This window comes from Seriola lalandi, unplaced genomic scaffold (genome assembly GCF_002814215.2).
Source record: "Seriola lalandi dorsalis isolate HSWRI2012SDOR001 ecotype SW California unplaced genomic scaffold, Sedor1 jcf7180002054931, whole genome shotgun sequence".
Taxonomy (NCBI): domain Eukaryota; kingdom Metazoa; phylum Chordata; class Actinopteri; order Carangiformes; family Carangidae; genus Seriola; species Seriola lalandi.
Window position 1 is genome coordinate 572,024 of NW_019525483.1, and position 13,235 is coordinate 585,258.

Below are 13,235 nucleotides of genomic sequence, written 5' to 3' on the forward strand. Positions count from 1 at the left end.
CCTTCTGCACCTGCTGCTGCTTTCTTTGCTCTGCTGGAAGTGACATGCTCTTTCAAAATGCTCGCTGCTTCCTCCTGTCAGTGAGAGCTGGCAACAGAGAGCATGCGCAACTAAGAAGTTTTTTTTTTTTATCTGAAAGTCATAATGTTCAATAAAATTCTTCACATAAGATATGAAGAAACTACATTCAGCTCATTTTGCAAGTCTTTTTTAAAAAATCCTTTATTTACTCAGTTTCTCTATATCAGTCCTCTTTATATTTCAATTAAACACCTTTGAATCATCACTGAAGACATTTCGTCCACAGGTTTATTCATTTAAAAAGGGTGAAACCGAAAAGTACGACAGAGTATTAGGGCCACATTGAAGAAAATAATTCTAATATTTCAAGAATAAAGTCGTCATTTTGAAAATAAAATCATAATATTTCAAGAAAAAAAGATGTAGTTTTTCAGGAAGAAAATCATAATATAATGACAATAAAGTGTTAATTTTAGGTTGCGTGTTGTTTTAGAGGGAAATATCAGAAGCTTTAAAATGAGGAACGTGGAGCATCCTGAGTTCTACTTTAGCAGAGGTTTCACTAATAAGGAGATACTTCATCTTTTGGCTCATCATCAAAAAAGATTGTGAAGAAACTGAGTCTATTCTATTGTTAGACAGACAAACAGCAGCTGCCAGAAGCAGCTCAGGCTTCTCTCAAAATCTTACATTTTAAATTACTTTTTTCATGAACTATTATGATTTTATTCTAAAAATTCTGACTTTATTCTTGAAATTTCAGATTTGTTTTTTTCCTCGATGTGGCCTGATACTCAGTCGTAGAAAAGAGCAGAAATAATAAAATATTAAATTTGACTGACTTAAATAAGAAAGAAATTAGGTGTACTACTACTGCTACTGTATATTAATATTACACAAAAGTGAAATAAAATGAGCTAACACAAGTAAAGCTAATCAGTGGATCTTAGCATTAGCTAGGTGAACAGAGCATGTTACTGCAGGTTTCTCCATCTCCACACAGGATCTCTAGAGCTCAGCCAGTGACCATCATCTTACCAGGAGATCTCCCTGATGTCTCAGTTAGTCCAGGTCCAGCTCTAGAAGAGTCATGGTTGTTCCAGACTTCTTCTATGTAAGAATAATGCTCTGTGCTCTTGGAAACTTTCAATGCAGCAGAATTTTTTTTTGTACCCATCCCCAGATCTGAGCCTGGACACAGTCCTGTCTCTGAGCTCTGCAGCAGCTCCTTCCTCATCATGGTCTCTGCTCTGATCTGCATCATCAGCTGTGAGACCTGATATAGACAGACGTGTGTCTTTACACATCATGTCCAATCAGCTGAGTTTACCACAGGTGGACTCCAGTCAAGGTGTAGCGATGGCAGTCAACATGTTGACGTTTTGACCCCTGAGTAGGCTACTCAGTAGTTATTGCTACTTTATCACATGAGTACTCACCATGGGTCGAACCACACCGATCTTTGAACTCGGCCTCCATTTTGATCTCAACCACACAAAAATGACAAAATCTACAGACACACAGACACACACACACACACACACACACACACACACACACAGACCTATGCCGATACAGCAATGATTTTACTGCTTTATGCAAGATTTGATTGACTAATCAAAGTATGGCCTCAATCTAATATCTAATTTAGCAGTGTGACGGCCTCCTGCCTCTAGGGCCTGCTGTTGTGTTCTGTGTTCCCTCTTTTGTGTTGGGTTGTCTTGTCTTTCCCTGCAGGTCGTAGGTGGGGCTTGCCACACCTGGGTGGACCTGGCCAGTCCACAGGTGTATAAGAGCTGGCACTGCTCCTCACACTGGGATCTGCCCTGCTCTGTTATGTGACCTACCTGGCGTGGCTGCACCACTGCGCCCGCGATCCCTCGGCGCACTGTGTTTTGGGTTTAGTTAGTTTAATTAGTATTTGATTATGTTGCCAATTTCCTAATTTTATAGTGTTTGTAATAAAATGATTTCGTTTTTACCGTACGTCTCCTCGTTTTTTTCATGTCTTTCAGTCAGGTCATGACAGTACCTTTTAGTACCTAAATGAATGTGAACAATAGGAGCAATATCATGAAACTGAAAAATAGGATACTGACATTTCTCCCTTTTTGTTTCTCATTTTCTCTACGCTGAACACAAAATAAGTTATTTACAGAACAGATATGTTTGTTGTAGCAGGAATCTTTTTAAATTTAATTTAGTTGGATTTTTATATCACCAAATAGCCAGATAATTAAATTGTGCTCTTCAGATAACAAGCCTAAAAATTAGTAGGTGAATATGTATTTCCATAGAAACTAATGGTACTTAGATTTCACAGCTTGTGGTCGACTGTGGTGTGAGTAGGAATGATTAAATGAGAAATGGCTGATCTCATAGGGAATAATGATGCCATATATTGGTTTAACCAGATTGTTTATAGGCCATTAAGAAAGTCATGTTGATGACAGCAGGATGATATAAAGCCTTTTTCATAAACATCCATTCAAACAGCCCATTCAATTTCACTGGAGTGTGATGATAGAGGAAAAGTGCCAGTGGCATAGGAAGTCCAATTTCATGCAAATCAGCTTGGCATGTGTGGCATTTGCACCACTTCATTAACTTGAGCTCGCCACTGTGACCAACTTTATTTGGTAAACTGCCAACGCGCGCTGATAATTCTTGTCCTTAATTCATGAACAGTGTCTTTGGCACGAAGGCGCACGGCCCATGGGGGGACACATTCATTTGGCGTATATGCAGAGACACAGTTGTCACAGAGACTCATTCAACCACATGACCCCTGCATTCGTGTCCTCAAGTGTCAGTGAGCATCATGATGAATCGCTAGTGCCGAAGCCAAGAGACTTTAATTGTCAAAGGTGAGTCATTTAACATCACAAATACTGTATAACACTGTCAAATTATATATTTTAACTTACAGTAATTCATTTTCATTCAAAAGAATGTTATGAAAATTGTTAAAGATCATCCTTCCAGTTCTGCACCACTCTACATTTAGTTAATACTGTTAATGTAGCCTTAATAACATCCTGATCTCTGGATGTTACTTTCGCTGCATTGTCAATTGTCTCAAAAAAAAAAAAAGCTGGTGCTTCCCAATGCAACTCAATCGCTGTAGGCACTCAGTGCAGAATGAAGCTCCACACAACCAGCCACATGGCATTTTCATTTCCCCAGTGAGAGGAGAGGCATGGTCGAAGTTGTGGCTATGGCAGTTAAGCAGTGTACTGCCATCTTGTCGCCGAGAATTATTGCGTCTTGCATGGTCCTTCAACATATTGGTTGCTTTACTTGTTGTAAGCGCTCCATGAGATCAAACAAACTCCATCATTCATGTATTGCTTGTCTTCTCTTATTCTTCTTTTTTTTTAACCAGCTGATTGAAGCTGGTGACAGAAAAGATTGTTTAATTGTGTAGTAGTGACATGATCAATATGATGTGATCGGGATTGAAAACATTATTGAAACATTATGTTATTTTAAAAAATCCTATTTTATTTGAGGGATCATTATCAGGACAAGTCCTACAAATTAATTAACAATATACAGTACGTTGTTAGTCACATTATACACATAATTTCACATAATCTTCTCTATGTGTAGAGAAAGGGCACTTTTTAAGCAGGTTTCAGAATTTCTATCATCATTTAAGAGTGCCCACTTAATTGAAACAGCTCTCTTGTCTGTGACAGAAGCTCTAAGGGCAGCCAGAGCTGCAGCTCGGTCCTCAGTTTTTATCTTACTAAACCTCTCAGAAGCCTTTGATACAGTGAACCACTGCATCCTGCTATCCATATTCTTCAACATGGGCATCTTGGGCAAAGCCCTTCCTTGATTTGAATCTTATTTCAGTGGGCGCTCTTTTCAGTCTGCCATGGCAAGCGAAAATGTCCTTAGCCTATCCCCCTCCCCACTGGAGCCCCCCAAGGATCAGTAATGGGACCCCTCCTTTTTGCAATATACACCACCTCCTTGGGTCCAATTATCCACCTGCATGACTTCTAATATCACTGGTATGCAGACAACACCCAGCTATACCTGTCATTCCCACCACACAACCCCACTGTCTCTACATCACAATATCAATATCAAAATTGCCTCTTAATCCCTTTCCCCAACTAAGGTTGCAAAAACCTGGAAGACCTGGGTGTCATGTTTGATGACCAGCTCTCCTTCTCTGACTATGTTGCATCCATCTCCACTGCCACTTTTCACTGCACAACAAAAAATCAGGCGTTACGTGACTTGATACACCACCCAGTTCTGGGTCCAGGCCATGGTTATCTCTCACCTCAACTACTGCAATGCACCGCAGAATGCAGCATCCTGTCTGGTCTTTGATCAGCCAAAAAGGGTACATGTCACTCTGCAACCCACCGACTTCAACTGGCTACCAATGGTCACTAATGCTGCCCCCAGTAACATTTGGGTCTGCTCCATCCACTTGAATTCAATCAATCAGCTTTATTCTCCTTGTCAGCCACTGTGTTCCTCTAATGAATGTGGTCTGTCATCACCATCCCTGCACACAAGACTCACAGTCTCAGTCTAGACTGTTCTTGTCTGTGGAAATCTGATGGTGTAACAGGCTACCAGATGCTATCAGAGGACAAGCGTCCCTCTCTATCTTCATGAATCTCTTGAAGACTCATCACTTCAGAGAGCACCTCCTCTCCTATGGGGCTAAAACAGTGACAGTAAAATGTTAACACCGAAAATAAAATTTGGCATTGAAAACAAAATCTGAACTGAAAAAGGAAACATAGGCATTGAAACACTTGGTTTGGAAAAACATGCATTGGCACTGAAAAAAATTCCACTGCAAAACCAATCACAGACATTGAAAAAAAATACAATCTTACAATCTAATTATTGTATATTATTTTAATGTTTTTGCATTATGATGTATCTTCATGTCAGGAGCGCGTGATCTACACATAATCTGCATATAATTTGCACACTAAGAAATCACGTCACTCTGACCGAACCCGCCGTCCGCTCACCTACATGACCGCACATGTAGACGATGGCCTCAACTAGTTGACCTGGAACTCCCAAGGCACAGGAAAGTCTGTTGCTCTCTGCTGCTGTTTTGTTTGTTGTTTTTTCATATAAAACTGGGAATTTTTTTCAGTGCCAATACTTGGTTCAGTGCCAATACACATTTTTCCAAACCAAGTGTTTCAATGCCAATGTTTCCTTTTTCAGTTCAGATTTTGTTTTCAATGCCAAATTTTATTTTCGATGTTAACATTTTACTGTCACTGTTTCAGCCCCATACTCTCCTAACACCTCTAACACCGTAACATGACTAACCAGCACTTACTATGCACTTGAGGTGCACTTCTTTGCCTGATCTCCTTGCACTTAATAAATAGATGTAGTACTTAGTACTTAGGCCAAGGTCTGCTACTGCACTGAAGCTTTAGTGATGTCCTTCACTTGTAAGTTGCTTTGGGTAAAAGCATCTGCCAAATGAGTGAATGTAAATGTAAATGTACATGGAATTTGTTGCTCTTTGTTTCTGGTTGTGAGTACAGGGGACATTATCATTAATTTATCATTTGCATAAGGAAAACTATCTTGCGCTAAGATTTTACACTACTGGATATTTATGTATTGTTACACTCAGCTTTTTTCCTCTCAGCAACATTGTTTATTGCAGTTGGTGTGTTAAATAAATAAACAATTTCTTCCCCATCTTTGGTGTTCTTCCAGCTGGTGACTTCCTGGGTGACTGTCCAGATCACCTTTGCATAAAACGGCCTCAAACCAGCAAAATACTGAACATAGGATCTTAACTGTTGGACAATTACTTGATTATTTAAAAAAAAAAAAAGATAATGATCAATTGATGATGTTCATTATTATTGAAAATCATCAGTAAATAAAGCCCTTTCACAAGTTTGTTGTTGTTTGATGCTGTAGGGAAGCTTTGTAGATAAGACAGTCAGTTGCGTTGTGGAGAGAGTGTGATGACTGCAGGTGTTTGGACAAACTGGCGAGAGAAAAGCCAACAGCAGCACCTGTGATATTGGTTTCGGAAATGGAAAGTCCAGGTCTAAATGGAGACAGGGGTTCAGAGGTTTACTTTTATTATTCTCAATAATTAGATTTTCTAGCGCTATTGCTCACCTCATATCCACATCAGTAAATTAAATTAAGTTAAAGTTGGCTGTTTCTTTTGTTTTCAATAGATAACATGACCAACCAAACCCTGTCCCATTGTGCTCCTCAAATAGTTTTTGATGACTTTCAGTTTGGAAAATGGGAACTCGGGAGTCACAACAGAAATAGGAATTGTCATAAATAATCGAAAGGCTGTGCAAACCTCACTGTATGTAGACACCAGTGCAGGAAGGTCAAATACTTTAGCTAGATACAGAATGGATATCTTTGCTGTGATCTCTGATCTATGGAAGGAATTGAATAAGCTGACTGGGGAAGCTTGGATCAATATCCCGATTGTACTGATCAGCCCGGCACCCGGCAACTTAGTGTAACTGGTAACTGGTTCACTGGGTGAACTGCTCAGTAGGCAGGTAAATCTCTGGGAAAGTTGTTGGATGATTATGTTGAGACAGGGATAGAAAACAAGAACGCCTCTGTGTCGAACAGTCAACAGTCTTCAGTTCACTCTGCTCAGACTGAGTACAGCAAGTAGCAAGTATGCCGTCAAAATTTCCTCTGTATTCCACTGGAACCATGATAACTTGTTGTTTTGTGAATTTCACTGCATTTCTCTTGCATAAACCTGGAAGCAGTGTTTGTGAATTCGAAAATTTTGATTTGCATGTTGACCAAAAATATGAAAGCAAATTTTCTTGTTGACTTCTTAAGTGCATTAGCCTCATCTCTATTTTCACTGGTCAGGAAGGTTTTTGTAAAGTCTTTGATAATGTCCCCATATCTGTATTTTAATGCAACCTGAGCCTCATAACAGGAGGATGACAGAGTAGGACAAAGAAGTTTTAGTGCTCTTTCTTTGCCCTTTGGCGTCATCAAATCACTAACCAAAGCCCATCTTTTTATACTATGAGCAAAAAAGTTGTATAGTCTTTCTACAGTGTCATAAAACTGATTAACTTCTGGGACATTTTTAATGAAGTCATTCAATACGAGACCAAGATTGTGAGCTACACAATGCACATAAAGGGCTGGTGGCTCTCTCTCTCTGCAGTTCGTGCCTCTACACTGGAATATATGGCATTCATAGGGTTAGTTTGCAGACCCATCAGAACCTTGTCTGCAGCACTTATAGATATTTTATCTTTTTTTTTTTTTTTTAATAGAGCCCATGATTTTTCTCTCAAGCTCTGAGGCTGATGAATCAATGGTTAACTCAAATCCCAGAAAAGCTTCAGACATTTGTTCTATCTGTAGGGATTTCCATCTTGTTTCTGATGGCAGTTATGGAGTTTGCTAACTTAAAAGATAGCAAAATGATTCTTGTGAGCACATCAGGCCACATATTTGTGTTTCCGCTGGCTCAATATATACCAGGGTCTGCAGCCCAACGCGAGCCCACTTACAGCATGACTGTCTGATGCTGCTTCCACATCTGGACCAAATCTGGCACACACACAGAATCTCTTGGCCCAGATGTGGAAGTATATGGGCCAGACTTGGGCTGAGGACCTAAGCATATTGGGCCAAAGGCTTTCATTGGAGACATTTTGCCATCAGGGAAGCAGGGGGCTGTGTGATAGGCTGAAAGATGAGAAGGCGGAGACACCTCTGTCATTAAAAGTGTCACGGTAGGGAAAAACTGAACCCAAATGCAAACAACGAAAAAGGGGGTTCGTGGAAAAAGGTCTTTTAATAACAAAAAAGTGACTTACTTACAGAACTCAAAATCCAAAATGAGTTCTGTAAGTAAGTCAATTTAATACTCCTTATTGCTTTAATACCAAGTTGTGTGGTCTCATATTTTAAAGGTTCTGTAAATGATCGTCACCAGTAGATGCCAGTAGATGTGGCAGTTGACCGCATGCATCTCAGAGCAAAACAAATGCTTCATCAGCCACACCTCTGGCCTCCGTTTGGTTCTGTTCGCCCCCCCTGTGCTGTAGCAGCTCATAGGTCTCTCCATCTCAGTAAAGCCAGACCAGTATTTGCTCCATGGTTGGGCTGGAACAGAAATTCAGCCTCTGACTTATCCACTAGGACAGCGGTCGCAGGAATGACACTGTCCTTTGATGCGGAGGATTTGGGGATAATATATGTTGTTTGAAGAAGAACTTGACTAGCCGTCTAGACCAACTAAGAGTAAATAATCATCATTTCCCCACCACAATTAGGCGAAATCTGTGGCGCCATGGAGGAAGCTTTGAAATAGCATTTCGATTTTAAGAGACAAGATTTACAGACAGCTGACACAATAAAGAATGTATGAAAAATGAGTTTAACAATCAATAAAAACGTTTTAGAAACAGATTTTGTGTTTATCTTCTTTATATTTCCGTATTTTCTTTCTTTATTTGTTCATCAATACTTGACCTCAGTGGCATATCTGTAAATGCTGCACCTTGAAAATAGCTAGGTTTCCAATGAATAGAGCAATGAGGAATACCCCCTCACACACGCGCGCGCGCACATGCACACGTACGCGCACACACAAACACATACACACATACACACACAAACACACACACACACACACACACACACACACACACACACATGCAGTGGGCGTGCCTTTCCTCCAGCTGGAGTAAATAGAGGCGGCGCAGCACCGTGCGCTTCGGACAGGGACTGGCCACGTCTCTGCGCGCCGACACCGGCTGACACATAAACAGCGCTCCGCTCCATCTCTGCACAGCTCCGAGCTGCTCATCTCACAGGCTCCGGGACCAGACACAGACTACATGCTCCAGGTCGGTAGGTCTCTGTCGACTCTTTAACACCTTTGTCGGCGTTGTGTGCGTGTGTCTGTGTGTGTGTGTGTGTGTTTGCGCGGGTGTGTGGACATTGTGGTGCATCCAGAGTGGGTAACTCATGTGAGCTACAGGTGTGCTGGAAAAGATCCGTGTGGGTAAATGCAGTTTGTGCTGCTTGGCAGGAGGTACACTTTATAGCGTGTCACAGCGGACTGGAGCCGCTCGCGGTCCGTGTAGCCTGTATCTTGTCAGCGTGCGCTGCTGAACTGTACGCACGCCGCCTGTCCTGCCACGACTTTAGGGGCAAAGGTAAGTGGACTCCTGGTCAGTGCACTCTCCAGCACACGGTCCTCGACTGTCTTTAACACTCAGTCCCTCCGTCGTCGCACCGTGCGTGCAGCTGGAAGTGAAATAGAGAAATTACTGTAAATACTCTCCACAAGGATCCTGTGAGGGCAGCGCTGGTGTTATGGTGTGACTTCACCTCGAGATGCTGTCGGAACACTGCCGGTTATTCTCGGGCAGAGATGAGCCGCGTCTATAGGCTGGTGGACCTTTAAACACAACTTGAGCGCCAGAGGTTGTTGTGTGAAACAAAGAAGTGAAGAATAGAGCATGTCTGTCCATCCAGCTGCCATTCGCCTCCAAAGCACCGTGTATTAAAGCCGGCGTCTGCAGGTTTCCTCCACTCCTCCACTCTATGAATGGTGCGCACTGTTCGGCTCATGTAGTTCCGCGCGGCCATTCGGCTCCAGAGGAAACAAGTGTACTGTGCTCTCCAAGGCTGCTTCCAACAGGTCAGTGGACCGTTTTCCTTCTTCATGTGTTCAGTGATTATGCTCATCAACGCTGTTGTCTGTGCAGATCTCAGAATTTTTGAAACACTTAGAGCAAGAGTCTAAAGTCCCTCATCGCAGCTCATCCCTAAACCTTTCTCTTTCCGCATTTTATATTTAAATCTAATTTAGAGAATACAGGTTACCCTCTTATATGACTGTGCGACCCCCCCCCCCCTCCACACACACACACACACACACACACACGCCAGGATTACAGCATAATTCCGGTGGCGAAACACTACATTAACTCTAAAACATAATATCAGGCTTAAAAGCTCAATATTGATTTTTTATTTGAAACATTATGATACTATGTGATGAGGTAATTACAGTTAATTACAATATATTCCAATATGAATTTGTATTTAGTTGTATTTCCTCGGAGGTGTGCTCTTGTGCTGCTTTGGATGATTTTAAGTACATGTGATTATCATTCTTAACATCTGAAAACGATTGCAGTGTCATTCCCTATCATTAACTCAACAGTTGCCCCACACAGTATTAAACTGTCTTGGTGTTGGTGCTGTACAGTCATAATGACTGCCACAGTTACTTGGTTTTACCTATAGTGCCTAACATGCGCATATGCCGCCTTTTAAACACTTCCCCCTTTTGTCTTCATCTGCAATGCAACTCATCACCGGTTCAGGCAGCTGATGGAGATTCTGTGTCTGTGGGGATCGAGGGGAATCTGTGCATTGGGTTGATGAATTGGTGATGCCTCAGAGCTGTCTTCCTCACCTTCAGCGTCCTCCAGAAAGGATGACATGATGAGGATGAGGAGGAGAATAGCACTGTATTAAAGAGCAGGAGCAGGCTGCTGGAAGAGTGGCAGTGATGATGGTAATGAGAAGGAGGAGGAAGAGGAGGGTGGCTTTCTTGTGGGAGCGAACAAATTGGTGTTTGAGGGACCTGCTCTGTAAAAACTGATGGTTAAACAACCAGGTGAGACCAAAACTAAGAAACGGCTCTAGAAAGCTCAGGTTGTCAGTCTGTTGGGTTATGGTGTTGAAACAGAGAAAAGGAAGGTGTAGAGAATCTTGAAAATGAATCATCTGAGAGCGAGCTGCCTCCCAGCGTGAGAGGCTGGAGTTGGGATTACACAAGCTCTGCTATGGTGGCACTGCCTTTCATCTATGGCTGACTTGCAAATGTACAAGCTGTTGTGAGAACTGTTTTGTATGTGTGTGAGTATGACTGATACTCTGTGTGTGTGTGTGTGTGTGTGTGTGTGTGTGTCTCAGAGATTCCTTTCCTTATTATAGGCTTGCATCACTTATGAATCTGCACCTGCTCTGATGTGTCTGATCTGCTGCGACTGGTCTGAGTTCAGCTGCTGCATTTCACAGCTTCGACAAACAAAGCTGACCTGCTGCTGGAAAACAGGAAACCCAGTGCGTCACCTACGAAAGATGTTTATATTCATCTAATTTACAGCAGCAAATACATTTTGAAAGAAACGTAATTGCGATCAGGTTATGTTTTCAATTAACCATAATGAGGGAATGTTTTTAATTCACATATAAGGTAAGCCACAAATATGTTGATACTGGACATATCAGTACAATGTTCACAGAGAGTCTGTCATTCAGTCTTTCTGTACATTATTAAACTTTGTGTAGGTACTCACAGGACTTGGTTAAAGTTGGGGAAAGATTGTGGTTTGTTTTAATAGAGAAAAAGGTTCCAAAATGTACATTTAACCAAGGTGTACGTTCACAGATAAATGATTTTACTTACGGCTAGCAAGCCCATAACCTGGTGCCTGTCCCTGCATTGGACTTGAAAGTGTGACCTAGGCCCCGTTCAGAGCTGCATTAACATGTGTCTTCAGTGATCTGATCATAAGTGGTCAGCTCTCAGTACGTGAGTTCACACCTGCTTTAAACTGCTGATTATAATTGCTGATTAATGATTGACCACTTGTGATCGGCTCTTACTTTCTGCTTCATATGAAATAAACAGGTATGTGTTGTTGTTTTCAGCGACAGGCAGGTCCGTTGTCAACGTGCTTGTGTGCATATATGTGTGTGTGTGTGTGAGTGAGAGAGAGTGTGTAGTTGACTTACCTCTGGGTCCTTCTTTCCCTCCACCGGACGGAGGCTCTGAATGGGCCGCGGGAGCCGTTCTGTCTTTTCAGTCACTCTTCTGCGTGGATGTTCAGTTTGTACCGAAAAACAGTCCATACTCTATTTTCTCAGTCGCTTTTTTTTCTCCAAAGTGTCTTGCCTCCAGCATCTCCTTTGTTGTCTGTCCAACCCCCCCCCCCCCCCCCCTTCACCTGTCTAAACCACACCTATACCTATAAAACAATCTCCCATGATAAAGTGCAAAGAACTTTACCATAACCAAAGTACTTCAGTTGCCTCAAACCAAACCACAGACAGGATTCTGGATGTGAACTCCAGCCTCTGGTATGACTGTCACCCAAACCACCTGCTATATTATTAAATACAGCTCTCCCACGATACTTATAGACATCTTTTGAGAAAATATCAACTGTCTGTTAAGGATGTGAGGCCAAAACATGTACTTGCCACAACCCAAAACTCTTGCTCAGGAGCATTTACTCTGTTATAAACCCCCCTCGTAGACCTAGCCTGGACCCCTCTACATTCAGCTGCAAGCACTTCAAAAAAATTATTTTTACACAAGGTTGAAAATATGTGCCAGAGTCTCTCTCCCTCTGATGAATCTATCTCCACCCCAGACAAGAGTCCACCAGCATTTGGCACATTTCTGCCCAAAATCACCTCCAGCTTGAAGCTCACTACTGACTGCCTTGATACTGTTCCAGTCAAGCTGTTTAAAGAGGTTCATTTAGTATCCTCAATATTATTAAGAGGGGGAAGGTCCCACCACAGCTCAAACACGCCGAGATTTAACCCCGTCTAAAAAAACTAGAATGAAAGCCTCACGGTCTACGCTTCGGCTAACCAGACAATTTTCAGCAAGCATGGTCACAGTCTCTCCTTCCTGAGTTACAGCCTTGAATAATAGTCAGAAGTTTATGATGTCACAGTGTAGTTGACCTTTGATCATTTGGATATAAAATGTCATCACTTAATTTTATTCTTATTGACATTTGAGTAAAATTGTGTCATAATTAGTGTATGAATGTGTGAGTTATAGCCAAAACTATGTTTTTTTAGGTCACCACAAACTTGACCTTTGAGCTACCCACCTATGTTGGCGCATTGTACTCTCTCGATAATGCGCTGTTAAAATAAAAGTGAAATACTGTGCCACCGACTTCAGACCAGGTTTTTGTTGGTCAGTCACTTTTTGCTGCCTCAAATAGCAACGCGCCTCATTTTAAGATCAACACGCCCATGGGTGCTCAGATTAAACAAGGTGAGCGCTGGATGGGAAAATGACAAATGTGTCGGTCCGCAACTAGCAAAGACATTTATGTTTCAATTTGCACCACTTTTTGCTAGGTGTAAAATTTTTACAGTCTCTGTCAGTGTCTTTAATGCCCCCCCCC

At 41.8% G+C, this 13,235-nt stretch overlaps 1 protein-coding gene across 3 annotated transcripts in view; it reads left to right on the forward strand.

Annotated features, from left to right (window-relative positions):
- The first annotated feature begins 8,236 nt into the window (after positions 1-8,236).
- Positions 8,237-13,235, forward strand: part of cemip (cell migration inducing hyaluronidase 1) — a 188,607-nt gene continuing 183,608 nt past the window's right edge. The window contains exon 1 of one of the 3 annotated variants that reach the window (XM_087170154.1): positions 8,237-8,910. The gene's annotated coding sequence lies outside the window, so the exon portion shown is untranslated. Of the gene's footprint in view, positions 8,911-9,307; positions 9,707-13,235 lie in introns of those variants that run through there. The other 2 variants (XM_087170153.1, XM_023393249.2) reach the window with 2 other exon arrangements.